Source organism: Octopus sinensis, linkage group LG1 (assembly GCF_006345805.1).
Source record: "Octopus sinensis linkage group LG1, ASM634580v1, whole genome shotgun sequence".
In the NCBI taxonomy this organism is placed as follows: domain Eukaryota; kingdom Metazoa; phylum Mollusca; class Cephalopoda; order Octopoda; family Octopodidae; genus Octopus; species Octopus sinensis.
Window position 1 is genome coordinate 52410333 of NC_042997.1, and position 27581 is coordinate 52437913.

The 27581-nt window shown below is 35.3% G+C and overlaps 1 protein-coding gene and 1 pseudogene across 1 annotated transcript in view; one reads left to right on the forward strand and one right to left on the reverse strand.

Moving 5' to 3' along the window:
* Nucleotides 1–27581, forward strand: part of LOC115214034 (notchless protein homolog 1) — a 240657-nt gene that overhangs the window by 164718 nt on the left and 48358 nt on the right. The gene's annotated exons all lie outside the window — the stretch shown is intronic.
* On the reverse strand, nucleotides 27035–27153 carry LOC115220798 (annotated as a pseudogene).

Below are 27581 nucleotides of genomic sequence, written 5' to 3' on the forward strand. Positions count from 1 at the left end.
TTGACAACAAATGTTGATGTGTTTGCATCCCCGTAATGTAGCTGTTCAGCAGAAGAGATTCATAGAATTAGCACCGGTCTTACAGGGAATAAGTCAAGGGTTGATTTCTTCAACTAAATGGCGGTGATATGGGATGAGGTGGTGTAGCATGATTTTCAAATGTTGGGCCTCATGGAGGCGATAAGTGACTGAGACCTTTGGTGATATGCTGTGCTTCAGAAGACTTGTCAAGCTAACTGTGGCTGTTGCCATTGTCATGTAAATGGCACCCATGAAATTGTAGTCATGGCTGTTACCGGTAGCATAATCTTTCGAATGTTGGGCCTCACAAAGGCAATGAGCAGTGACCGAATCCTTGACAATGCTGTGCTGAGAAGATTTGTCAAACCAAGTGAAATTATAGTCAGCCGTGGCCATTATTGGTGTCATGTAAACGGTACCCTGCTGGTGTAAATGGCATGTAAAAGCACTCATTACACTCTTGGAGTGGTTGACATTAGGAAGGACATTTAGCCATAGAAACCATGCCAAATCAGACTGCAACCTGGTGCAGCTTCCAGCTTACCAGTTCCAGTCAAACCATCTAACCCATGCCAGCATGGAAAGCAGACATTAAATGATGATGATGATGATGATGACATATATATATATATATACATATATAGATAAATAAATATCAAATAAAAATTGTAGTTGTGATATCTGTGCCCGTGGCACGTAAAAAGCACCATCCGAACGTGGCCGATTCCAGTGCCGCCTTGACTGGCTTCTGTGTCGGTGGCATGTAAAAAGCACCCACTACACTCATGGAGCGGTTGGCGTTAGGAAGGGCATCAAGCTGTAGAAAGACTGCAAGATCAGACTGGAACCTAGTGTAGCCTCCTGGCTTCCCAGACCCCAGTCGAACCATCCAACCCATGCTAGCACGGAAAACGGACGTTAAACGATGATGATGATGATATATATATATCTATATATATATATGCACTCATGCAATAAGCAGAGTATAACTGCTAGATAAAGAGCTTAGCTTATTAGCTGTGTAAATGAGATGCTCTTTTGTTCTTTGATGCAGCTTTTGTGAAAGTTTTATTTGATCTGTAGACTGCCAATAGCTTAAAATGAAATTGCTACTCATATCTGTTGCTTAGTTCAGCTTGGGAAGCTGCCTGGAATTTCTTTTTCTTTTCACTATGATACTGTTAAATTTACTAAATTACTTTGTCATAATACTATAATGGTTAACAATGAAGGCCTACATCAAGCAAACATGATTTTTATTTAAAATCATTAGAAAGGACATCTACCCATAGAAACCATGCCAGAGATGACACTGAAACTCAGTGAAGCATTGCTGCTTACAAGTTCTAGTCACACTGTCCAACCCATGCCAGCATGGAAAGTGGATGCTAAATGATGATTATCATTAGGATTGCTAGCTACATTGTCATTGTCATCAACATTACCATCATGTTTCTTTCTCTTTTTTTAGGCTTCAAAAATAGGTGTGGAAGGTAACACATTGCTAAAGGTGCTTTGTTGTATTTCTGTTTTATGATATATTGGCTTTACTTTACTGTAAGAAATATTTATTTGCTACTTTGCAACAAAGCCAGAAATTGGTGTAGGGGTTAACCCTTTAGCATTCAAACCGGCCATATCCGGCTAGAATATTTAACCCGTTTTATGTTGAAAGTGACCAGAGCTCGCCTCTTACCTCAGCCCTACCATGTCATTCTAAAACTAAAAAAATCACATCACTGCAATCTCTAAACTACAAGATAATACATGATTAATTCAAAACAATATAATTAAACAAACATCACATTTGACAGAATAATCTGAACACTAAAGGGTTAAACATTAATTTATATTTACTCCAGTACTTGACTGGTAGCTGTTTTATCAACCCGGGAATGAAAAAAGACATCAACCTCATCAGAGTTTGAACTCAATGTAAAGGTACACAACTAAATACACCACTCTACTGATTCTCACATGAGAATTTTTACAAAGAAATTACCTATGGACAAACTAGTGTAATCTCTGATGTATGTGTTGACTTTCACCCTTTACAAACTTGAAGCTAGCAGCATCAGTCTTACAGAGATAAGCGAGCAGGCCAACAGAAGAAAGAATGAAAGAAAGAGTGGTGAAAGGGTACAGCAGGGATCACCACCCGCTGCCGGAGCCTCATGGAGCTTTTAAGGTGTTTTCGCTCAATAAACACTCACAATGGGAATCGAAACCGCGATCCTATGACCGCGAGTCCGCTGCCCTAACCACTGGGCCATTGCGCCTCCACATATATATATATATATAAAATATATAGATACATAGTGTCATATAAACATGTACATACATGTTTAGGTGTGTCTACATTTGGTGAATGCAATTCTTTATGTATCCATGTATGCATGTGCATTTATATATATATTCCAGAGTTAAGTGAATTGTTTTTGTATAACGTGGATAAATTAAGAAATGTAGTTGAATGCAGGTATTATTCAACCATTTCTTAATTTATCCATGCTATACAAAAACAATTCACTTAACCCTGAAATTTCTACCTTTATTAGTAGGCTGTAATATCTTCGGCACTTATGTGAACTTTTGCTACCCTGGTAACTATTTATTTACTTTTTCCTTGTTATATGTACACATTGAAAAATATATATTATATCATCATCATCATCATCATCATTTAACGTCCGCTTTCCATGCTAGCATGGGTTGGACGGTTCAACTGGGGTCTGGGGAGCCCGAAAGCTGCACCAGTCCAGTCAGATCTGGCAGTGTTTCTACAGCTGGATGCCCTTCCTAACGCCAACCACTCCGAGAGTGTAGTGGGTGATTTTATGTGCCACCGACACAGGTGCCAGACGAGGCTGACAAACGGCCACGCTCGGATGGTGTTTTTTATGTGCCACCGATATATATATATATATATATATATATATATATATATATATATATATAATGTAGTGAACCGTGATCGGAAATTCAACAAAAAAGTAGGGGTGAAAGTGTATTTGCAAGCTGATTTAATTTCTGCCAACACTGGCTTCAAGTATGTAATTGCAGCCAATAACTTGGGCTCCTTTTATCGAGCCTGGTTGCAGTTTATTTATTTTCATTCGGCATCTACTGGTTGTCTTAGAGGTGTCCTGTGTCAAAAAAAATCAATCGTAGCAGACGTTCTCTTGACATCATTCACTTGCGCCTGACTGGGTTCAGAAGTTACAGCCTGAGTTGTTATCTATAATCATAAAAATTAAAACTAATTCAAATTCAATTTTTTATTGAAACAATAAATTTCTCTGGAGATTAGGATTTAAATTCCAATCTATGAAAAGTTTCCATTCTACAATATTCTTAAAGGAACAAAAAATTATCCAGAAACTCGGCCTTATACAAATGAGCCTAGTAGGTGTAAAAGACTAACTGGCATCTCTTGTCAAGAGTACAGGCAATGTTTGTTGTGCACCCGGCTCTCGTTATTTGATTGCTGTTATTCTGTGCATCTGTGTATAAAAATCAGTTGTGTTTTGCAGGGTTGCTTTATTTTTACCCTTAAATTAGAAACGGAGAAAATCATAGTGCTAGATATAAAAAGTAAGCCATTTGGGGTTAGAAATATTAGGGGAAAATGTGAAATTCTTCAAGCAGGCGTGTGTCTTATGTGGAATCTGTGATGAGCTTGAGTGACGCTGATGACCTGGAGTTGCATCTGATGTGTGTGTGTGTATGTATGCATATGTATTATATTATGTGATTGAATGTCACGCATCCATTTCCAAGTTTATCTTAATGTTTTTGATGCAATACTGTTTTCTTCCCTGATTGTTTTCTCTCTCATCCTTCCTCTAATTCCCTTTTTTCCTCCCCTTCACTGTTTTCTATCTGTCTCTCTCTTTCTCCCCTCTTTCTCCTTTACTCTCTCTCTCATTGCTCACACATGACCATCATCCATCTTTCTTTTCTTTCAGGACTGGGCGTATCCTATAGCTCTCTCTTCTATCTTTTCTTTTGTCAAAGAAAATATTTCTTCAGCATTCACATACATACATACATGCTAGTGAAAGAGTTTATTCCATGTAACATCTTTCAACTTAAATACATGCATTTTTATTTGTGTGACTGTGTCTGTGTATGTGTGTATGTATACTTCCACTATGGAGCTTATAGAAATGATGAGCCCCAAGATGGTCTAAGGCTCTTCTGCTTTATATGGATATCTTGGCGTTCTTTACCTTTGTAAGTTCTTCTGGCATGGTATTATTTACAATAATGGTTGTGGTAATTGTAATGGTGTTATCACTAGTACTAACACCATCATAGTCACCATGCTGGACAATACAGTTCCTAATATACAATAACAACAACAAAAAAATAAAACAAAATTGTCTCTGGTGGAACACTTTTGATGATAAAAGACAGTAGCTACATCAAAGAACAAAGGCAAAGGATGTTGTTTTCCTTATATCTTAATATTGTCAAGTTCTGTGGTGTGGATCACATGATATCCACACTACTATTATCACTACCACCACCACCACCACTACCAATTCTATGGCCAACACTACAACTACTACCAGTATTATCCTCACCACTATTACACTATCACTCCCATCAGCAACAACTCTATGACTGTTAATACTATCGCTGTAACCACTACTACTGTAACTATCACTGCTGGTACAACTAGTAGTGGTGGCAGTATTAATGAATGAGTACTCGCACTTGTTTTACATCATCATCTCTTCCTTTTTCTTTTCTTTATTCTCTCACAATGTCTTTTTCTTGTACACACACACACACACACACACGTGATCATGCAGATGTATGGAAGTGGATTGTTTGATCTTCCATACTTAACAACTATCTCACTACTTCTTTCTTGCTTTGATTATTTGTAACTGCCTGTTTGCCTGTCTCTCTTTTCTTATGTCTATTTCTTTCACTCTCACTCTCTTGTATTATTTTTATCACTGTCTATTTCTTCCCTCTCTGACCTTAGCATACAAAGAAACTAATGCAGCTAGCTATGCAGTAGAGACTTCCAGGAGAGAAGTACACATACTAAGATGTTTCACAAATTTATATGAAAATGTTGTTGCTATCTGCATACATGACTATCAACCAATCATATATAACATAGCTTCTGGACATACTTCTAAAGACAGATTTATATATCTGATGAGGGCTGCCAGTAATTCAATCTGTTCATGAACTGAATGCCTTCATTATTGTTTGGATGCAGCAAGAAACATCTCTTCAACCCATACATTTCAACTGTTGTTGTTCGCTTAATAATTTACTCTTATAGTTAATATCAGTTTACAAATAACAAATGCTATATAGCTTTCCTTTCATTTCTTTCACTTCAAAAGTATTTGCTCTTTCTACAATTTGATAAAAGAATTGCACAGCAACAACAACAACAGCAATAATTATTTTATTATTATTATTTTTTTAATTTATGGATGAAGTATAAATGGGAAGCTATGATAATTTTGCATTTCAGTTTTAACTTCAAGAACTTATAATCTATTGAGTGGACACCAAAGTGTTGACCAGTAGAGCTAAACCTTCATGAGGTCTGCAGTAAAATATGAATGTTTGAGTGATTATATCTTGACCAAATTCTTGACCAGTAGAGTTAAACCTTCATGAGGTCTGCAGTAAAATATGAACGTTTGAGTGATTATATCTTGACCAAATTCTTGACCAGTAGAGTTAAACCTTCATGAGGTCTGCAGTAAAATATGAACGTTTGAGTGATTATATCTTACAGAAGCATATGGAGTGGAAATGATATTGTGAAAAATTCAAGTTTTTCTCGGGGTTATAAGCAATGTAACTGTTAGATTTGTTACCTAGTGTTAATGGCTGACTTTTATATCTACTGACAATGTCATGATATTGTTAATGGTAAGTCTTCTAGCTTTGTAATCTTTCAGTCCTTCTGTGTCTCATCTCTACCAATAGATGCCGAATGAGATAATCAAGCTAGATTATCATCTGCAATTCACACCTGTGTCTAATTACATACTTCAATATCACAAACCTGCATGGATTATTATAATATTGCTGGATTATTAGTAGATTAGAGTACCTTTTTCTTGTCTAAATAAGAGGTGGAAGTACTGTTTTCATGCCATGGGTGAATTGCAAGTGCCTCATGTGGGAAGACATATCTGTAATGAGAAAAATAATGAATGTTCAATTTCATAAATTCATAGGCATAATACAAAATTGTACTAAGCAACTTTAATTAAAATTTTATAATTAGCTAGATACTTTATAGAGTATTTAGATCTTAAAAGCTTGATTCATTTTTTTTTTTTTCCTAAATGGATTTGTGGATAACTTTGTCACTGGGGCAATTCAAAATTTTACTGTGGGCATAATTTTAACCTGCAGGCAAAGTTCACATGATCCAGAAAGCACTATAATAGTTTGTCAGGTAAGCTGCTTATTGGCTGCATAATTTAAGTGAAATGCATATTCACTGATGCAGAACTCTGATTCATAGAAATAAGTCAGCTGAACGAATGTTTTTACAACTTAAGCGCAGTACCACAGTCCATTCTCTGTTGAAAACATCATATTGTTTCTAGCAGACAACCTATTTTTATGTAGCTGCTGCTCACGTTTTACTCTTTAGGATTTAACATTAGGAGAAAAAAAATCTTTTTTAAATAACTTATTTCAATGACTCATGCAAATTGTCGAAATGCCATTCAACATATACTAGCATGGAAATCATAGATTTATGCTTTTATATTAAAGCTATCAGTTTTAATTAGCTCCTCTGCTCTGCTTCTTTTTTTTAATTCCCTCTCTGCCTCTCCCTCCGTTCAATATCTATCAGCTCCCTATAGAAAAGACATCTAAATAGAGAAAACTTTGGTGAAGTAAAAATGTTTGAGCTAATCTTGAGAGAAAAATGAAATTGTTTGCTTTCAACAAGAAATGTATGTTTATTTAAACCTTTGTGGAGTTTTGGCTATCATAATTACAGACGAAAAAGAAAAAGTAAAATTATCAGAGAAACTTCATCTAAAAATAAATATATAAAAAATTAAGTTCTGATATATGTTGATCACAACGAAGTGAATGATATAAGTGTTGGTATTATTCTAATGTTATTTAATTTTTGTGCAGTTGTTTATCCAGTGGTTTGCTTTTGGCTGGATATTTTCAACTAGCTAATTATTTCTATGAAGCAGCTATTCACCAGAGAGATATATCTCTTATATGATACTGTGTTTGTCAGATTATCAACCATCAGGAATAAATAGATGAAGGAGATAACTTTGTGATAAATTTGCAAACTGGATCCAACAGTTATGGTCTAATGGTGCACTATGTGTTTGAGAGAGAGAGAGAGACTCTGTGGATGTCTGGTTATATGGGTGAGTATATGTTTGTAAGAAGGAAGATATATATGAGAGAGAGAGAGAGAAAGAGAGGTTGTGTGTTTGTGTGATGGAGGTGAGCAGTTATGTATTTATAAAAGAGTTTGGAAATGCGTGTGTCTGTGGACAGTGTAATAAGTGTCTATGCATTATCTATGTGTGTATAACATGTATCAATGTATGTGTGTGTATGCGCACACATACACACACATCATGTTCAATGCATTGTTCAGATAGAAAGACTGACCTAATCAAGAAAAGTCATGACAGCTGCCATTTTAACAGAAGAACCGCCCATTCCATTATTAATTATACTGACATTGATGGATGTCCCCAACCAAATTTACCTTACTTATAACTCATAGTGGTACTTTACACTATGAGCAAAGTTTCCTCTTCCCTTTTCTCATAATGTTTTTATTAAATCATCATTCTTCATACTTCCTACACTTTATTATCTGTATTCATCTGTAATATTTTCGCCTTTGTCCTTGTCTTTGTTCATCTCTGTAAGTTTCTGACACCTACACAACCATGTACAGATCTTTAAGGAAAGTGTGTGTGTGTGTGTGTGTGTGTCACTCTCTCTCTCTCTCTCTCTCTCTCTCTTCTCTCTCTCTCTCTCTCTCTCTCTCTCACTGTCTCTCTCTCTCTCTCTTCTCTCTCTCTCTCTGAGATGCATGGTTAAATTATAAAACACTGTATTGAGCGAATATAGTGAAACTGGATGGGTTGCAGAACCTCTTCAGGAGTTAGTAAAATGCTTGTAGCAAAGTACCCAATGATGTGGGTTGTACTTAAGGAAAAGAGGTGAATATATTTTACAAGGCTTCTAAGAAAAGTTACATTACTTCTTGGATAGTCTATTTGTATATGTTAAATCTAGTTGACTCTTTTGCTATTATTTTTCTTTTGAAGTACATCTTTTACTTCTTTCAGTCACTGAATTTCAGCCATGCTTGGAGTATTGCCTTGAAGGGTTTTATTCAAATGAATTGACCCAGGACTTATTTCTAAAAGTCTAGTGCTTATTCTATTGGTCTGTTTTGCCAAACCACTAAGTTACCGAGACAAAGACAAACCAACAACAGTTGTCAAAAGGTAGTGGGAGGACAGATATAAACATGTACCACACACACATACACACACACACAAGCACACAACAGATTACTTTCAGTTTCCATCTCCCAATTCCACTCACAAAACTTTGGTGAACCTAAAGGTGTAGTAGAAGACACTTGTCCAAAGTGTCGCACAGTTGGATTGAACTGGGAACAGTGTTGCTGGGAAGCAAACTTCTTACTACACTGCCATACTTTCACCCATATACTGCCTTTGATACAATTAATTTTTAATCTAATGAAAAATAATTAGTAAAATAATTTTCATTTTTAAGCTGGTGTTTAGAACATAAAATTAGCTTGAAATTTTGATAGCAGGTTTAATTCAAATTTGAAGCTAGCACTTTTAAACAAGCAGTGTGTATCAGAGAAATCTTACCTGCATTACCTATAATTAGGATGTGTATGTGTGTATTTTCTGGGTGTGACATTAAGCTGCATCTGGAGGTGAGGCTCCATTCTGAGAGCTTTGGAGTTGTGGGTAGCATGGAGTCATCCCTTAACCCTTTCATTACCATATTTATTTTGAGATGCTCTGTGTTTCTTTCAATTAATTTTAAATATAACAATGAATTTAGTAAAATAACGTAGTTATCATTGAGCTAGTGTTAGTAACATAGATTGTGACTAAGGTTTGGTGGAAGATTTTAATTCAAAACTTATGGAAATGAGACATTTGTACTACAGAGCCAGAGGCAGTTTCAGCCGGGTTGGTATCGAAAGGGTTAATAGCTGTTACTCCCAGGTTTGCTCTGACCCAGAATAGTAGAACCTATCAACAACCCATCTCCTGTCTATGGGTTAAATAGATTTCCCCAAGGTAGAGAAGGCTCCTGATATTTTTGGTAAAGCCATGTGGAAGGCAGCTTGTAGGGGAAAGATATTCTGATATAAAACTTGCAGGCAAAATAGTAAACAGCCAGCTTGCAATGCTTGTCATTGGAATCTACTATGACAACCAAGAGAGTGGCAGAAGTGTTGAACAAGCATTTGTCACTTAAGTCCAATAATGTACAAATGTCTCATCATCATCATCATTGTTCGACCGTGGTCGAGACAATGGAATTTACCACGCTACGCCAGACTTCACGGTCCATCATGGCATTACGGAGGTCCTGTTGCTGGATGCCTGTATCCCTGGAGATTACATCAGGGTAGGAGAGTGTGCACCCTCTGGTATTGTGAGTAGATGGCTTCCAGAGGAGAAGAGTAGAAATGACCTCTTTTTCAGCTCTACAACAATGTCCAGCAAACTGGACTCTCTTACCTTTCACAAGAGATGACGCAGGTGGTAGTTTCCCATATATTTGAATTTTGGTTGGATGGCGCTTCTTTATAGTTTCTCTCTGCTCGTACATGACTCTATTCACAAGTATTGTTCATAGTCGGCCCCTCCTTGATTTTTCTCAAAGTCAAGGAGGGGCCAACTATGAACAGTGTTCGCGAGTTCCATCAACAACATAGCAGACATTTGAACTCTCTTTGACCGATCGTTCTTCATCTCACTTTACAAAAGCAGTAGTTGCTGCTACAGCTATTACTACTGCTGCTACCAGAATTTACTGCTGCTACTACTACTGCTACAATTAGAAACATACAAGTTTGAATGACACCGAGATGCCCCCCCCCCCCGTGTCTGAATTATACCGGTGACACCAATGAAAAATCCCTTTCTTTTTCTTTGTTGGGAGAAAAGAGAATTTACAGTAAAAACAAACCCTCAGCCCTCCCTCCAGGGTGTAAATTACAAATGTCTCGCTATTACGCGATACGGCTATCATTTGACAAGATGAGGTAATCATCATATATGTGTGTGTATATATATATATATATATATCTATATATATATACATACATATATATATATATATATACATACATATATATATATATATATATATATATATATACATACATATATAATATATATATATATTATATATATATATATATATATATATATATATATATATATATATATATATACATACATATATATATATATATAATATATATATATATACATACATATATATACACATATATATACACATACACACATATATATATATATATATATATATATATATATATATATATATATATATATATAAAACTACACTATAGTTATTGTTAATTTTTATGCATATGTTTCTATTAGTGTGACTATTACACCACCTTACTATGCAGCAATGTGCAACTCTGTTTATATGTTTCCATGCAAACACACATGCTTACATAGATATGTGTGTGTGTATGTATGGAATGGATGCACACACTCACACAAATAGATAAATAAATGTAAACATTTAATGAGAACACAAACTAGAAAGGTCTGTCAGTGGTATGGATGAACTATGCAATATAAAATACAATTTTTTTTTCTTTTTCTGTTTTTTTCTTATTATTCTGTTAACATCTATCAACTGAAATCAATGAAAGTACATAAAAATCTACTCAGAATATATTTGATCTCTATGCAGTACAAAAAAGAAAACACATTAAACAGATTTTAGGCACTTCATGTTTGTATGTGTATGTCTGAGTATGTGTCCATACTCAGACATAATATATATGTATATGTGTGTATGTGTGTGTAGGTATGTACTGTATATATATATATATATATATATATATATATGTATAGTTTGTATGTGTATATCTATGTATGTATGAGTATAGGTGTGTGTTTTATTTAGTGTGTCTATATATGTGTGTGTATTTACGCACAGACATCCACATGATTTAGCTCCATCACATCAAATGAATCAATACATCTTACTATTACTAATCAATATGTCTTTCATAACAAACTAACTTTATTTATGTCCATATTTAAAGGTCTGAGAAATAAATGGCTTTGAATGTTTTCAATAACAAAACCATTTGTTATTATTGTTTGTAACTCTTATGTACTACATGAGTATCAGCGCTCCTGAATATTACTCAGTAAAACTCTAATACAGTAAGCTTCTGCTTACATTTTCTACATAGAATATTTCTTATTCTGATTGCACATGTATTATGGACTTCATCATTATCATCATCATCATTTTCATCATTATCATCATCATCATCAAATGTCCTTTTTCTATGCTGGCATGAGTTCTGCAATTATAATGTAAAGAATTCATAGAAAAGTACTTGCATCAATAATACACTAGTATCTATATTTGCACAAACCATCCCATTAATTTTCATAATTAGATGTCAAATAATAAAAACAACTGCTAAATTCCATCACAAAGCCTTCATTGGTCCTCTTGGCCATTTGTATTATTAGTCTTTATTAGTCATCAGTATTCATTAGCCCTCATTAATTTTTGGTACTCATTTATGATGATGATGATGATGTTTCTTTTTGGATACTCAATGGTCTTAATTGCTCTTTGATAGTTATTAGCCCTTATTACTCTTTGATGCTCATTAGTCCCCCTTCCTCTGATGCTTATCAGTATTCATTGCTCATTGGGACTCATTAGACTTCTTTAGTTTTTGGTGCTCATAAGAAACTCTGTTACTATTTGGTGTTCATTTATCTTCATTGTTCTTTAGTATTCCATTGCTTCTTGGTATTCATTACTCACTTGTCTTCATTGTTCATTGGTACTCAACAGACCTGTATTCAAAAGGCACTCCATCTGTGCCATTGCACCTTGTTTTTAGATATAGCATGATTTAAGGAGATTTGGCTTCTATTTTCCACAGATCAAAACACCCCGTTTAGACTCTTAATTGGTGTTATGAGTTTAGTATAGGGTGTTATTGTGAATCAACTTTCATATTCAAATGGTTTCTGTTGTTGGGGTAAGTGCATTTTATATCCAGGTCCCTTTGAGACAATACTGATCATCATAAAATATAATCTAATTCAAATAATTGGATCTGCGGAAACTGGTGAGTTTGAATAAGTTTGTATGTTGTAAGAAGAGAAATCTGTTGTCTCAGGGTCTTTTTTCTCTTCCTGAAAAGAATGGACAGCCTCAAAAAGTCAGATTTCTCATCTCATCATGGTATACAAACTTATCCAAACTCAAATGTCACTGACGCATATAAAGATAACAACTGAAATACTCAGCAGAAATCAGTGGAAGTTGTAAGGTTTGAACTCATTACCTCATTACCAATATGTCTTTGTATGAAATATATTTTAATTCTTGTAATAATGAAAAATATCTACCATGCCCAATTACCTCTATCTCAGCTTCTGAAGTGCAACTTGTATGAACACGTGTTTTATGCAATGACCTGACACGTGTTTTATGCAGTCACCTGAAATATCAGCACAGCAGATGAGAAAAGAGAAGCGACAAAATACTTGGAAAGGAGGACTAGTCAACAATGGCTATAATAACTCTTATGTATGAGAGTAAAGCAACTTAAAAATGATTTACAACTTTCTGTTACATTACTGGTAGGAATCAGAGAAATGATGGTGGTGCTGATGCTGGTGATGGATTGTGTATGTGTGTGTTTTATATAGTGTTTGGTCTGAATGAAGAGGTTGTGCCCATGACTTTTGCAGTTCCTCTAAAACCAGTGAGGTCAATGTAGCTGATGTTCCTCTTAAACAGCTGATCATCATCATCATCATCGTTTAATGTCCGTTTTCCATACTAGCATGGGTTGGACGGTTCGACCGGGGTCTGGGAAGCCAGGAGGCTGCCCCAGGCTCCAATTTGATCAGGCAGTGTTTCTACAGCTGGATGTCCTTCCTAACGCCAACCACTCCGTGAGTGTAGAGCGTGCTTTTTACGTGCCACCGGCACAGGTGCCAGGGGAGGCTGGCAGTGGCCACGATCAGTTGGTGCTTTTTATGTGCCACTGGCACGGAAGCCAGTCAAGGCGGCGCTGGCATCAGCCACGTTTGGATGGTGCTTTTTATGTACCACCAGCACAGGTAACACAACTACAATTTCCATTTGATATTTATTTTGATGTTGATGTACTTGACTGCTAGAAAAACATGGGCAAAGAATTCTAGCATTTATGAAATCACAATTATGAAAATTACAATTATTTGCTTAAATGATAAAGTATATTCCATGAATTATTGATATACAGATACATAATTTTTTTCAAATATACTTTCAGAATTCTTTACAATTTGAATAATTTTCATGATTTTCTCTAGATATCAAGCCTCCTTTTAAAAAGAGATGTGCCCAGTTTCACCATCATACCTCTGAGGATTTGAACTCAGATATATGTTGCATGAAAGTAAATCTAATGTACCTTGTCAAATGCTTAAATGCCATCTCCTACCACCGTCCTATCTTAATATTAAGAGAAACATTTGTCTAAAAGATAATATTAAGTTTATATTTAAGGATAATTTTTTTTAATGTAAGCATTGTTTCTTTTATAATTTTTTTTTTAGTTTTTTGGTTTTACTACAGTTGATCTTTATTTACTTTGATAACTATTTCTTAATATTATCATCTTTTACAAGAATCTTTGAATAACTTGTAAGCATTTGTCTCCTTGATACTGATTTCTTTTCTTCTTAAACCTACCGTTCAGCTGTTGTAGATTAGCTTAGTTTATTTAGCTGAATTATGTAGATGGTATCTGCTTTTATAGAAATACCATTGCTCATTGGCTCCTTGGTACATATCACATGCCACATACGTTTCTAGTAAAATAAGAAATGTCTGCACATCATGCAGAACTGCTTGTATGTATCGGAAGATTTAGATTGAATTCTCTGTTTTTACTGACATATAGTATTTCTGTTATGGTGTGTTATGTGTGGTTTTATCTTTTCTGATAGCTCTTATGACCTATCAGCCTTAAACTAAATCTTAAAGCTATTCACTGCATGTTTGCTTTGCAATACTTAGCTTCTATCACTAAAAAAACTCTAGATAACTATAAGTAGCCTTAGATTTAATGTAAAACAGTAGAATATACAGAAACTAGTGATATTTTATGTTGCTAAAACATAATACAAATAGTTCAAACAGTAGCCACTGTTTAAACTATTGGAAAACCAATGTTTTTATGAAATTCAACTTGTTATGTATAAATGCATAGTATCAAACAGATAAAAAGCATTATTTTACAGTAACAATATTTGATAAATGTTTCCACAAGGCACATACGATTCTAAGAGCTAGAACATATTTAGTAGTGAACTCTGAGTAAATAACAAATCTCTTCATGGATAGGGTGCTAACCTATTTAAAGTAACATTCCCAGAGGACCTGGTAACTATTTCTGATTTGTGCATATAAAATTGTGTTACTCAATCTATCTCTATATATAAATATATATATAAAGCTGAAGTTGTCTGTGTATGGCAGGTTTGGTAGCCTTCAACTAACACTATCTCCTCCGAGACCCTGCGGCGCAAGTTGACCAAAATTGAGAGTATGATAGAGGAAGGCTTGCTCTTCCTTCCGTAGAAGAAAAAATTCAAATTGGTCCATGTTAAGACCAAAAATTATTTACATCAAAAAGGTGCTTTTTTGCTATGAAAATCCCTATTTTTTACCATTTTTTGACTGCTGTGTCGCCATTTTCTGTGTACTTCAACCAGAAAAATGTTCACTTAAAGAGAAAAACAAGCTACATAATGCAAAATTTTTACTTTTCAAAAATTCCAATTCTAAAGGGTCAAAACAAACCGGAGCAACGCCGGGCGATACTGCTAGTAACATGATAAAATGCATGCAGCAAAAGATATGAACTCACAACTTATGAAGTGGGAGTTAAATACTTCAGCTATTTGACTATTTTACTTATTTTGGGTTTTTCAGTCCAAAAATATGTTACTGTATCTTTTCAAACAGCTGCAGTTATTAGATTTGATTTCACCATATCATCATGGAAAATATTATATTGTCTGTCAAGAATACCATTTTACTTTCATGTAGTAGGTGTCCCTGCACAGTTTTCAGTCAGTAAAATTGCAGCATCGCTCTGTGTTCTTTCACAAAAATCTTATATCTTTCTAGTCCTTGTAAGAACTAGGGGTCACAGTTAGACCCTGCTTGGCTGATGAGGTCTAATACAACCAAACGTTTCTATTTAAGCTTAATTAGATATTCTAATAATATTTTATACTCATCACTCTTCTGGGGGAATATTACATCAAATATACTTGTAGCATAGTCTACTGTGCTACATTTCAGCAAGCATATATAATTATGTAAATTGCATTCCTTTTTAGTACACAACATAGAGGATATTACAGAATTTGAACTCTTGGTTTTCTCCTTACATTTTGAATCAGAATACACTATCCAGTGGAGCTGTTGAGGTTTTACATTAAAATTAAGTGGCTGATATCTTAACTTTCTGTTATTACTATAGAATTCAGCTAGGTATTTAGTTTGTAATGGTTGAATATTTTATTAACCATCTAATTACTCAACATATTTAGTTGCCTTCTTGGAAACCGTATATTTCCCCGAGAGGTTTGTGTGAAGTTGTGCTAAAATTCACAGGTAAATTGTTAAATCTTCAAAAGACAATGATACATAAAGTGTGTTAGTACCAACCATCATCATACTTATAAATTATGAATGTGAATTTGTAAGTATGTGTGTAAAAGTGCACACATGCATGCTTTTGTGTGTGTGTGTGTGTATGCATGGATGTATGCATATATATGTGTGTGTGTGTGTGCTTTTGTGTGCAATTCTCTAAAACTTCTGCTTTAGTAGAAGATACAAAACAAATTATGATGAAGATTGTGTTGTAATGATACCAGGAAAAAGAAATATTGTGCATTGCCCAATGCTAGTACAGGTCAACAACTCTCTCTCTCTCTCTCTCTCTCAGTTTTATGAAACAAGTGAAATGTTTTGAAGTAGAACATTTATATTGTGAGTATAATTATGAATATTTACATAGATATGTAAAGATAAACATTCGTACATGCTACGACGAATTCTACGGTTGGCTATCGAGCTTGTAATGTTATGTTTTCTCTTATATTTCTTGAGTTTGTTGCACTGACGAACATGAAATGCATATTCTGCATTAAATGCGAAATCACATGTGATATGTAACTGAATTCTTTTTAAAATGATGTGTTTTGAAGTTTTGCATTCGGTAAAATTTTGTTTATTTTAGTAGTTTTGACCGCATTGGTCCCTCTTAGCGTGTTGGTATCTACGAATAGTAGTACCCTCAATATAATACATATATATATATATTATATATATATATATATATATATATATATGATGGACTCTCCCATTGTTAGACAACATATGAGGGTTCGACAGTTTCTTAGCGAACAACCACACAGATGATTTGTTTATTGCGATCAAATGTTTGTATAGACTCCCTCCATCAGATCAACATTACCTGTACAGTTGCAATGGGTGCCACATGTCAGATATCGAAATGATTGCAGAGCAAAGTGCTTTGCTCAAGAATACAACACAATGCCTGGTCTGGGAATCGAACCCACAATCTCACAATATGTGTGTGTGTGTGTGTGTGTGTGTGTGTACATATATACAGTATGTTAGGAGTTTAACACAGTAAACTATAGTAATCTCAGATATCACTAGTTATTTGTTGGGTGACCTTTAATTTCTACGTTTGTATATGTCCCCATGTGTTTATGTGTATAATTCAGTCAGCCAAAACTAAACTAGCTGAAGCTATCAGTTTCATCAGATGTGAGCACTTTATATGAGCAAAGAAAAACATACAACCATTAGGGCTTCTCTCCTAGATTACCAGGATATTTGGCTAAAAATACAATGTAGAATTCCCAGTGTTGTGTTATATTTCCCATAATTCCTGATCATATTTCAAAAACCAATTACATATTGCAAAACTCTTAAAGTACTCAGGTGGTTCAACGAGTGGTCTTTTTTTAATATCAATGCAATGTTTATTCATAATTACATTTTCTTAGAAACTAGTACAATTGAAGTAGATGAAACTCCTTTGAAAATGATTGACTGAAAGGAAATAAATAGCCTTCTTCATGGAAAAACAAACTCAAAATGTAGAAGAAATAATTTCTGTACTAGTTGCTATCTTTACATGAATACAATTGTTAAAAATGCTTTTATTGGGAATCTTTTTGCAGAAGTTTGGTTTACCAAAAACAAAAAAAAAGTTCTCATTTAATGCCGATAATTCAGATAATTCACTCTCCATATGACTTTAAAAAAATTTAATTTGTAATTAGTGAAATAATCACTAAAAGAAAAGTGAACTCTGAGAAAGTCAGTATTTCTATGGAATATACATCTTTACTCTTTTACTTGTTTCAGTCATTTGACTGTGGCCATGCTGGAGCATCACCTTTTAGTCGAGCAAATCGACCCCAGGACTTATTCTTTGTAAGCCTAGTACTTACTCTATCGGTCTCTTTTGCCGAACCGCTAAGTTACGGGGACGTAAGCACACCAGCATCGGTTATCAAGCGATGTTGGGGGGACAGACACAAACACGCACACACATATATATATATATACACATATATACGACAGGCTTCTTTCAGTTTCCGTCTACCAAATCCACTCACAAGGCTTTGGTCGGCCCGAGGCTATAGTAGAAGACACTTGCCCAAGGTGCCACGCAGTGGGACTGAACCCAGAACCATGTGGTTGGTTAGCAAGCTACTTACACAGCCACTCCTACGCCTTTGTGTAATTTACATATTTACATTTAAATGTAAACACTCAGAATTTACAGATGAGTGCTCATATAAAGAATCATCAAAATTTTCAGAAATTTACCTGCTGAAAAAAGCTATTGAACTTTTACAGGCACACCTTTCTCAATGTAATCTCAATTTGAAAAAAATACACTTTAGTTGTAACTGGTGCCTTAGATGAATTTGGTAAGGATACAAGTGCCAAATAGATTATATACATGGACCTTGTTTGGCTATTTGTGATGTTCTTTAATTTGACTAAGAATCCTTACAACCACAACATCAAGTTTGAATGTGCATTGGAGGAGGATTAAAATGTAATTTTTCTATTATAAATGTGGTTAATAATTTTGTTGATTCTGCAGTAAATTGAACTTTGAATAGGCTACCTATTGCAGAAAACTCCAGCCCTTCTAATAAAGAAAATATAAGCATTGGCAAATGTCATTAAAAAGAAGTGAGAGAAATTGCCAATTCATTTCAAGGTCTCCAACTAAAAATTAAATATTTAATAAATATGCTAACCCTAGCAGCATACTTTTGCCCTGTTTCCAGAGTTCCCTTTGAAGTGCCCCCTAGATTAACACATGGGACAGTCTCATACAACCACTTACAAAACTATAATTTTCCCAGCTTATTTCATTCTATTGTCCCTCGTTGCTGCAGAGGTAAATTATGTAGAACCAGACTATGGCTCTACTGCAGGTGTGAGAGTATACAAATGACAATCCTTCTTGAATGCAAATGTGATTATCTGAGTGACTGGTGAAGTAAAGTTACACAAGAAAATTATGTATATGGGTATGTGTGCATGCATGCATCATCATCATCATCATCATCATTGTTTAACGTCCACTTTTCATGCTGGCATGGGTTGGATGATTTGACTGAGGACTGGCGAACCAGTGATGCACCAGACTCCAATCTGATCTGGCAGAGTTTCTACAGCTGGATGCCCTTCCTAATGCCAACCACTCCAAGAGTGTAGTGGGTGCTTTTACGTGCCACCGGCATGAGGGCCAGTCAGGCGGTACTGGCAACCACCACACTCACATGGTGTTTTTTATGTACCACCTGCACAGGAGCCAGTCCAGCGGCACTGGCAATGACCTCGCTCAAATGTTTTTTCACGTGTCACCAGCACAAGTGCCAGTAAGGCGACACAGGTAACAATCACGCTCGAATGGGGTTTTTTTTTACGTGCCATTGGCACAGAGGCCAGCTTGTTGCTCTGCTAACGATCTTGCTTGTATGGTACTCTTAGACTTCCACTAGCACGGATACATTTTTTGTCACTTGATAAAAATATGTATTTTGATTGGCATATACTTCATGAGATTTAACCTAACACTGGCTTTGATTGTGATTACTTTTGGATGAAGCTTTTAAATAACAATAACTGATAACATTAAGCAAGATATATTCCACTGTCGTCGAATGTCTCTAATCTAAACAATTGATTGAGGATTCAGGCATATCTTTTGTCTAATGAAACTGATAGCTTAAGCCAGTTTTGTTATGGCTAACCAAATTGAATAATTTATACTTTACTTTTAGTATTGAGTACTTTTCTTCCAGTCATTGCTGTTTAGTGTGTGTGTGTATTTGTATGTCTATGTGTAAAGGTGGCGCCACAGTATGACTATAATCAAATGACTAAAGCAAGTAAAAGATGAAAGGTGTATGTATGTTTGTTTGTATGTATGTATGTATGAGTGACACAATCACAAAATCAATAATCAAGACATATTAAAGACTTTTTTTTTACACATGTGTCTTTATTTTATTATGTGTCTTCATTGTTGATTTAATATTATTTTATTAATTTTAATGTGAGTCACTTTTATTGATTTCTGATTGCACCATTCTTTGTATAGAAAATTCTATGCTATGCTTCAAATATATGTAAATATATTTCTGCTTTGCATAGTGTATTGAGCACTCATCAATATGATATGTTGGACTAAATGTCAATTTACTTTGTTAAATATTTAATGTGTGTATGTGTATACAGGTAGAGGCACGTGGCTTAGTGGTTAGGGTGTCAGCATCATGATCGTGGTATCTTGAGCGAAACACTTCATTTCACGTTGCTCCAGTCCACTCAGCTGGCAAAAATGAGTAACACTGCGATGGACTGGCGTCCCATCCAGCTGGAGAATACACATACTGTTGAAACCGGGAAACCTGGCCCATGAACCTGGGTAAGCTTTAAAAGGGCACATTTATTAATTTTTTTTTTATGTGTATACAGACTGAATACCCAAGCAAAAACAGAATGCCCAAGCAAAACATGGTCCTCTGACCCATTTCAGATGGCAATAACTAACTCTGAATAACAATTGTCTCAGATTGCAAATGACACAACCAACTCCTGCCAGCAGAGAAAAGTCAAAGTAAGACAATTTTTGTGATCTTATGCAAGGGACACTGCTTAATATAAACATGGCTATCTGGCACTCTATCGGTTATGACAACGAGGGTTCCAGTTGATTTGATCAATGGAACAGCCTGCTTGTGAAATTAACGTGCAAGTGGCTGAGCGCTCCACAGACACATGTACCCTTAATGCAGTTCTCAGGAAAATTCAGCATGACACAGAATGTGACAAGCTTGGCCCTTTGAATTACAGGTGCAACTCACTTTTGCCAGCTGAGTAGACTGGAGCAACATGAAATAAAGCGTCTTGCTCAAGGACATAATGCACTGCCACATATCAACTTCATGACCTTACAATCATGAACCAAATATGATAACCCCCAAGCCACATGCCTTTACGTAACCATGGTTATTATTTTCGAAATGAGTAGATCCCAAACACTCAGGCAAATGCTTTATGTCATTAGGCAGTTGTTGGTATCTAAAAGGCTTCATCCCAAATGAATCACAATAATAAAACAGCTATTATCATCATCATCATCATCTTCATCATTAATTAATGTCTGTTTTTCCTTGCTAGCATGGGTTGGACAGTTTGTCAGGAGTTGGTAAGCCAGAGGACTGTACCAAGCTCTACTGTCTACTTTGATATTATGCCCTTCCTAACACCAACTGCTTTACAGAGTGTACTAGGTGTTTTTTATGAGGCACTGGTACCGGTGAGGTCACCAAGTAACTTGCAAGACAGTGGCCTCTCAGCTGAGAAGGGGAGTGGTATTAAAGGAGATGGCTTTGTGCCAGGTGAAGAGAGGTTAACCCTTTTGTTACCAACCCGGCTGAAACTGGCTCTGACTCTGAGTACAAATGTCTTGTTTCCATAAGTCTTGAATTAAAATCTTCCACCAAACCTTAGTCACAATTTATGTTCCTAACACTAGCTTAATGATATCTAAGTTATTTTACTAAATTCTTTGTTATATTTAAAGTAACTGAAAGAAACACAGAGCATCTCAAAATAAATACAGTAATGAAAGGGTTAAACTATAATAGAGGGACAGAAACAGGTGTATTGTTGTAGAGGAAGTACATGGTTACCTCAGTCGAAGAGAGAGAGTGAGAGAGAAGATGGTGGTGAATATGTGCCAGGATATACCCTTAAGGTACGAGGATTGCAAATGAACAATACCACTTATACAACAGTGACACTTTTTTGCAATTACCACACAATGTCAAGACAAGGATGTATGAAAATATACACCTGTGTACATATATGCATACATATTATATACATACATATTACAGGCTTCTTTCAGTTTCCTTCTATGAAATTCATTCACAGGGCTTTGGTCAGCCTAAGGTTATAGTAAAAGACATTTCCTGAAAGTGTCATGTTGTGGAACTGAACCCACAATCATGTGATTGGGAAGTGAGCTTCTTAACCACACAACCATATCTGTGTGTGTGTGTGTGTGTGTGTGTGTGTGTGTGTGTGTGTGTGTTGTTGTTGTTGTTGTTTGAGATCATATGTCTTGATTATAATTTTTGTAAGACTTTTTGATTAGAAAGTGTATAGAATTTTATCATCAAAGCAATCCATTTACATTTCATCATTAAAATCCTGTATTGTTACTAGTTTGATAGATCATTGTTTATAGATGTGAACAAGGAGATGGTGGTGATGGCGATGGCGGTGGTTGTCCATCTTCTATTGTATCAGTATGTTTCACTCTCTGAATAAAATACATCTCCTTTCTGATTCAAAATGATCTACTTGGTTATAATATACTTTCAGTGGATTATTGTATACACACTTGCTTTGCAAAGTAGTCTGGCATTTAGCATAAAGCAGATTGAAGACTAAATTTAGAATCAAATCTCGCTACACATTGGCAAAAGCATAAACACTTTCATTAATGCAACCAGTTTATAATCTGCTAGGATTAATAAATTTAAACATCTGAGCAAGCCAACAAACATTAGTAAAGTTGATTCTAACATAATATAGTGACCCAATGGATTTCAATAAATTGAAATGACACTTGCAGTGAAGAGAGAAAATTCTATAGCTTAACTCTTTTGTTAGCATATTTCCATTGAAATACATTGCCTTTGTTTTAATTAATTTTGAAAATAATGGACACTTTAATGAAATATTATTAAGCTGACATCTGGAACATAAATTAACATGAAATTTTGATGGAAAGATTTAATTTATCTTTAAAGAAGGAAATGGTTATCATAAAATTAGGGGCCATCTCAGGTAGATTGGGCTCAAAAGTGTTAATGGTTAATTCTGGTCAGTAGGCAGGTAACACACCCCAGAATTTAAATCAATTTAAACAAGAATACAGTTTATTGCCTGAGTTTTTTAAATGTTTCCAAACAACCTTCCTTCTACAGCGCTTCATGCAACTGTGTTTCTAGGTTAAGTTCCTCAGCACTTGTAGGTATTAAGCAGATTTGATTTCCAGATGAGGTCTTTAAAAGTTTCTTTCTAAGCAACTTTAGTTGGATAATTGTTATTAAATCCCAATCAAGTAAATTTTCAGAGCAGCTAGAGAATTCTAAATGGGACTCTTTTTGAGAATTTCACTATTGACATGATTTTCTACTGTTCTATTGGAAAATCTGATGTTATTTCTGTGTATTTGATTGAATACCAAATCATCAACATACCCTTGCTTTTTTTTTTTTTTTTCTTGTTTGGTAGGGAATGTTTCACTGTAGCCATGCTTCTTAAAGATATAATATCATATAAGCCAGTAAGGGAGATCCTAAGCAGTCATTCAATATGCTAGCAGCTAAATCTATCTCAAATTACATTCTACCACTTTTTTTTTATAAGGGAAAGACAATGTATTCCTAGATATCAAATGATAATAATAATAATAATAATAATAATAAATGCCTTGATGCAGTACCAGGCAGTGGTTCTCATGACTTCTGATCTTAACTGATTTGAAGTGTTATCATGTACATTGTTTTGTTTTAGTATAAAAGATGGGCTACAGCAAATATTCTGCTCAATACCACAGATTTGCTTGACCTTAACCACTTGAGCATGTCCCTTAGTGACTAACAATACATGCATCTCTGATCCTTGTCCTTTATTAACTTTACTAACCTTCCTAAAATTCTCTCAAGCACTTGTTCCTTCTGTCTGAAATCTCTGTATTTGTCTCCCTCTCCAGTGCATCCTCTTTGCCATTTTTTCAGTTACTACAATTCTGCTGACACTATGCCAGCAATTAAGGTAATATCTGATTGTCTTAGCCTAGTATTTATGTAACCTGATTATTTCAGTTCTTTGAAACTGTCCTTGAAGAACCTGAAATTTCTCTTCTGTTCATCTCTTTGTCTTACCATACTTGAAATAATTTCAATAGCTGTTTTCACTTGGAGAAGGTGAGAATCTACTTTCTCATTCACTTTATTCAACAGTGCCTCATTGTAAAACTTATTGTTATTATATACATATATATATATATATATATATATAACTGATTCACTGGGTCACTACACTTCTGGTGACAACAGTGACAAGGCACTATCACCAATTTTATGGCTTCTGTCATATATTTATATTCTCTGCTAATATTGTTGAAACACACATGCACACACATATATGATAGGCTTCCACTCATGAGGTATTGGTTAACCTGGAATTAGAGTTCAGACTTTTGCTCAAGGTACTGTACAGTGGGACCAAACCTGGACAGAAGTAGTGGGAGAGTATCATAGCCATATGTTGAGAGGAATTCTTTGGGTTTTGAATAATTTACCTCTGGAAACATGGGTGTTTCATTCAACATCCTTAAACAACCCTTATTCAGGGATCTTTTGAGTAGGATAGGCTACTTGGCCTGAAGAAAATTCTAACTGGGCCCCACCTGCATGGTCATGCATTATTTATCTTGATATGAGATCTCCATGTCATGCACATATGTTTGTGATGCATGTGCCTCGTGTACCCTTATCAAACAGGTAGTCATGATGGGTTTACTGGGCTTCATATATTTGTACCCCAGTGTCACCTTGATGGCCTGCACTACTCTCTCACTCAGTATTAATAATAATCCTTTCTACTATAGGTACAAGGCCTGAAATTTCAGGGGAGAGGACTAGTCAGTTGCATCGACCCCAATGCTTGACTTTTTTATCAACCCCAAAAGGATGAAAGGCAAAGTTGACTTCAGCATAATAATAATAATGATGATGATGATGATAACAGAAAACAGGATAGTTACTTGATTAGCTCTGCCCTGGAGCTAGCTAAATGCTAAACAGCAGCACATGACTATTACATCTCATTTGATTAGTATTGATTTTCAACTTTGGTGTAAACTCACTGATTTAGAGGGGAAGAAACAATTAATAATCAAATCTTTGCCATTTTCAGTTCTTAACTGATACTTATTTTATTGACCTCAGGAGAGTGAAAGACAGAGACAGATTCATCAGGATTCAAACTGAGTTGTAAATGAATGCATCTAAATACAAGACATTGTGTCATTTGTGTGACTGATTCTGCCATTCCACCAGTCTGCCCTTTGCATGACTGATTCTACAATTCCACGGGTATCTGTACTTTTAGAGCTGACAATTGACAATATTTGTCTTTTGCTTATTTCAGTCATTGGACTTCAGCCATGCTTGGGCACTGCTTTGAAGGATTTACTTATAAAAAAACCTAACACAGTACTTCTTTTTTTGTTATTTTTCTACCAGTCTCTTTTTTAAAACTGCTAAGTTATGGGGACATATACAAACCAACACTGGTTGTCAAGTGGTGGTAGAGGGGTCAGATACACGCACACAGATATACATACATATATAAATATAAATCAATACGTAATTGTAAGATCCAATGATCTAAGTGTAGGAAGTTTGTAAACTTCGAGCAATCCATGGTAGGTATAAAAAACAACATTCAGGAAGAATAGTAATTTATTGCCAAGTGTTGTAGGCTTTTCCCATATCAAAGTTTGATAAGCTGAAAAAGTATTTTTTAGAGCTTAAGGTTAGCAACTTCAGTTGCTATGGATGCGAATAAAAATCCAAATTGTGGGAGTGGAGCAGGTAAAATTTAGACTACATATGTTTTCTAATTTACTAGCTAGCAGGTCTTCTGATGTAATAATTACTCAAAGGGTATTTTCTCATGAAGGTTAGATTATTTTTAAAGAAATCACAAGGTGACTTGCCGAAGATATAATATATATATATATGCACACACACACACACACAATGGGCTTCCACACAGTTTCTGTCCCCAAATTCATGTACAAGGCGTTGGTCAGTCCTCAGCCCAGGGCTATAGTAGAAGACGCTTTCCTAAGGTGCCAGATGGTAGGACTGAACCTGAAACCATGTGATTGCAAAGCAAGCTTTTTAATCACACAGCAATGTAAGCATATTGCAGTAGTTCTGACAATACTTAGATATAAATGTTTTTTCTGTGACTAATAATTATTTTTGAGTATATCAAATCTATACAGAGGTCATTCTTATTCAAAACAGGTCTGATTGAGCAGAACTAAAACTAAAGAAATCCAGCTATGACCATCCCATCTTTTATTTTTTATAAGCATACTATATGTAGGACTCTCTACATCATCATATCCATAATATCTTCCAAAATGATTTGGTATGATTTTAATGAGATTTAGCTGCTATTTTTAGCAGGTCAAGCAACTATATAGAGGCTTCCCATTTGTTCTTGTGGAAGGTGATATTTCTGGTTTTCCTCTAAAACAATTCAGAAAGAGAATTTAAAATATATACACATGTATTCATGTCTCCATCAATTTTGATGTACCCATTGTGCATAACCAAATTGAATAATAGGTGAGTTACTGTTAACAAAATTAATGCATGAAGCATTAAAAATTAACATACACACGTGTGTGTGTGTGTGTGTGTGTGTGTGTGTGTGTGCGCGCACGCGTGCACATGCATGTGTACGTGTGTGTATATATATGCCATGATGAATGTAAGGAGTAGACAACCACGATATATATTTATATTTTTATATATATAAAACAGAGTCATTAGAGCACCAGATAGAATGTATTGGTGTATTTGTTCTAATCCTCAGCTTTCTTAGTTCAAATCTCACTGAGGCTAGCTTTGCTTTTCAGCCTTTTGTGGCTGACAAAAAAAGCACCAGTGTATCCTAGTACATCTCTCTCTCTCTCTCTCTCTCTCTCTCTCTCTCTCTCTCTCTCTCTCTCTCTCTCTCTCTCTCTCCCCTCCCTATATCACCTATTATATGTTCTGGTGTGTCATAGGTGGAACAGTCAAGAGTGTCTGTGTCTGCTCATGGTTACCTGGACACTTCAAACCAGTTGTGAAAACATGGTACATGCTGATATCGAGTAGTCCTCGATTACAAGTGATGGCCATATTCTCTTTTATCTCTTTTACTTGTTTCAGTCATTTGACTGTGACCATGCTGGAACACTGCCTTTAATTTGTGATGCTTACAGTACCTAGGTTTCCCAAGCAGTCACCCATCTAAGTACTAACTAGGCTCAACATTGCTTAACTTTGGTGATCGGTTGAGAACTGGTGCTTTCAACGTAATATGGCCAGAAGGGTAAAAATACTGCTTGCCAAAGATGAAAGAGAAAGCTTCAAAAACCACCAATGCTACGATAAATACAAACACGAGCAATGCAATGAACACTTTAAAATATAGGCCTACCCTCAGGATGGAATTTGAAGATAGTTTACATACCCCAATATCAATTGATTTCATGCTGTGCATGAGGAAAGATGCTTTGCAATCTTCAGATGGAGATAGTAGCATCTATTTCCAAAATATTCACTAAGTCAACTCGTGTGCCTTTCAAACTTTAAACATCCCGCTCCGTTTAAAGAGAAAACTATCATAAGCAATAAAAAAGTAACTATATGAAAGCATTATTGCTGTTAAAAACAGTAACAATGAGGCGGATAGCAAGACTTCTACCCTAATAGGCATAATATTAAATATTTGAATAAAAGAAGGGTAAAAATACCACT